This window comes from Syngnathus typhle, unplaced genomic scaffold (genome assembly GCF_033458585.1).
Source record: "Syngnathus typhle isolate RoL2023-S1 ecotype Sweden unplaced genomic scaffold, RoL_Styp_1.0 HiC_scaffold_336, whole genome shotgun sequence".
NCBI lineage: Eukaryota > Metazoa > Chordata > Actinopteri > Syngnathiformes > Syngnathidae > Syngnathus > Syngnathus typhle.
The window spans coordinates 40,001-43,316 of NW_026872240.1; positions in this window are offsets into that span (position 1 = coordinate 40,001).

Below are 3,316 nucleotides of genomic sequence, written 5' to 3' on the forward strand. Positions count from 1 at the left end.
ACGAAAGACGCCTCCCGCAACGCGGTAGTCGGGAAAGGCTATTCGGATAGTCGAGCAGAGTTGCGACAACACATCCCGCGGTGCCGTCTGGTTAGGCAAGGGTTTGAGAAACAGCATTCGCGGTAGACCGGCGCGGCCGGCGGACACCCACGCGGCGTGCCGCAATCGGATCGCGCGCTCGGCCTCCGTTGATTTCCTCTAGGTGGGTGATTCGGGGCGTCTCGGTCTCGCTGCCGTTCGGTCGCGCCAAGGCCTGCGGGGGCGGCGCGTAGCGCACGCTCTCGCGGCGGCCGAGGCGCTAGAGTGCGACCCGCAAGTGGGGAGGAACCGTCCACCCAACGCCGGCGCGAGCCGGGGCCGGTGGGGGCCCTACCAAGGCGGGTCATGAGTGCCAGTCGGTCAGTTCGGGAGAAGGGGAGGGTACTCGGAGGCCCGCCGGGAGCAGACGGGGGTCCGGAAGCTGAGGGGGGTGAAGGACGGCGGCCGGGAGCAGACGGCCGTCCCCGGGAGGGGGTGTTCGTTCACGTGCGGACGCCGGGAGCAGGCGGCCGTCACGCGATTCTGCCAACCGTTCCTACCGGCCTGTGTTTAAGGAGGCGGCCGGTCCTCCGTCCTTGGATGGATAAGATTCGCAGATTTTCGCCCGGCCTGTGTTTAAGGAGGCGGCCGGTTCCCTCCTTCCTTCCTTTCTTGGATGTATAACATTCGCAGATTTTCGCCCGGCCGGTGGTTTAAGGAGGCGGCCGGTCCTCCCTCCTTGGATGTATAACATTCGCAGATTTTCGCCCGGCCTATGTTTAGTGAGGCGACCGGTCCTCCCTCCTTGGATGTATAACATTCGCATATTTTCGCCCGGCCGGTGGTTTAAGGAGGCGGCCGGTCCTCCCTCCTTGGATGTATAACATTCGCAGATTTTCGCCCGGCCTATGTTTAGTGAGGCGACCGGTCCTCCGTGGAGAGCGACCCGCAAGTGGGGAGGAACCGTCCACCCAACGCCGGCGCGAGCCGGGGCCGGTGGGGGCCCTACCAAGGCGGGTCTCATTGCCTGTCGGTCAGTTCGGGAGAAGGTGGGGGTACTCGGAGGCCCGCCGGGAGCAGACGGGGGTCCGGAAGGTGAGGGGGTGAAGGACGGCGGTCGGGAGCAGACGGCCGTCCCCGGGAGGGGGTGTTCGTTCACGTGCGGACGCCGGGAGCAGGCGGCCGTCACGCAATTCTGCCAACCGTTCCCACCGGCCTGTGTTTAAGGAGGCGGCCGGTCCTCCACGAGAAGAATTCTGCCAAACGTTCCACCGGCCTGTGTTTAAGGAGGCGGCCGGTCCTCCCCGTCGTTCCGCCGGCTTGTGTTTAAGGAGGCGGCCGGTCCTCCACGAGAAGAATTCTGCCAAACGTTCCACCGGCCTGTGTTTAAGGAGGCGGCCGGTCCTCCCCGTCGTTCCGCCGGCTTGTGTTTAAGGAGGCGGCCGGTCCTCCACTATTCCTTCCTTGGATGGAAAGCATGTAGCACTTTGAAAATTTTCGAGCACTGTGACACTTTGAAAATTTTCGAGAGTTTTTGTACTTAGAAAATTTTTCGCTCTTGCACTTCCAGAGTGCTTTGCGGTAGCTCCTAGGTTCGCTGTCCGAGCATGTGAACACTTTTTGGGGGGGAACACATCGCTAGAGACACCAGCCGCCTGGTTCTCGGGGCCAAAACTTGTGTTCCCCACACTCGTTCTGACTATATTTTGCGATTTGGGGGTAAAGGTAATGAGTACAGTGACTAGGGGGACCAACTCATCGTACTCTGGCGCACCAACAGACCAAAGCTGGTACTGCACTTACCCCTGGTACCCCAACGCCTGGTACCTGACGGGCGAGAGGCTGATTTTTCGCTATTTGCGGCCGACCGAGGGAACCAGACAAAGCGGACACTTTACGGCGCAAGAGCCGTTGGCACTTAGAAATTTTTCGACAAAGTTGGCGCGAGCTCCAGAAGGAGAGGCTGATTTTTCGCTATTTGTGGCCGACCGAGGGAACCAGGCAAAGCGGACACTTTACGGCGCAAGAGCCGTTGGCACTTAGAAATTTTTTGACAAAGTTGGCGCGAGCTCCAGAAGGAGAGGCTGATTTTTCGCTATTTGTGGCCGACCGAGGGAACCAGGCAAAGCGGACACTTTACGGCGCAAGAGCCGTTGGCACTTAGAAAATATTCGCCAAAGTTGGCACGAGCTCCAGAAGGAGAGGCTGATTTTTCGCTATTTGTGGCCGACCGAGGGAACCAGACAAAGCGGACACATTACGGCGCAAGAGCCGTTGGCACTTAGAAAATATTCGCCAAAGTTGGCACGAGCTCCAGAAGGAGAGGCTGATTTTTCGCTATTTGTGGCCGACCGAGGGAACCAGACAAAGCGGACACTTTACGGCGCAAGAGCCGTTGGCACTTGCGCGAGCTCCAGAAGGAGAGGCTGATTTTTCGCTATTTGTGGCCGACCGAGGGAACCAGACAAAGCGGACACATTACGGCGCAAGAGCCGTTGGCACTTAGAAAATATTCGCCAAAGTTGGCACGAGCTCCAGAAGGAGAGGCTGATTTTTCGCTATTTGTGGCCGACCGAGGGAACCAGACAAAGCGGACACTTTACGGCGCAAGAGCGTTGGCACTTGCGCGAGCTCCAGAAGGAGAGGCTGATTTTTCGCTATTTGTGGCCGACCGAGGGAACCAGACAAAGCGGACACTTTACGGCGCAAGAGCCGTTGGCACTTAGAAAATATTCGCCAAAGTTGGCACGAGCTCCAGAAGGAGAGGCTGATTTTTCGCCGTTTGTGGCCGACCGAGGGAACCCAGACAAAGCGGACACTTTACGGCGCAAGACGCGTTGGCACTTGCGCGAGCTCCAGAAGGAGAGGCTGATTTTTCGCTATTTGTGGCCGACCGAGGGAACCAGACAAAGCGGACACTTTACGGCGCAAGAGCCGTTGGCACTTAGGAAAATATTCGCCAAAGTTGGCACGAGCTACCAGAAGGAGAGGCTGATTTTCGCCGTTTGTGGCCGACCGAGGGAACCAGACAAAGCGGACACTTTACGGCGCAAGAGCGTTGGCACTTAGGGCGAGCTCCAGAAGGAGAGGCTGATTTTCGCTATTTGTGGCCGACCGAGGGAACCAGGTCAAAGCGGACACATTACGGCGCAAGAGCGTTGGCACTTAGAAAATATTCGCCAAAGTTGGCACGAGCTCCAGAAGAGAGGCTGATTTTTCGCTATTTGTGGCCGACCGAGGGAACCAGGCAAAGCGGACACTTTACGGCGCAAGAGCCGTTGGCACTTAGAAATTTTTT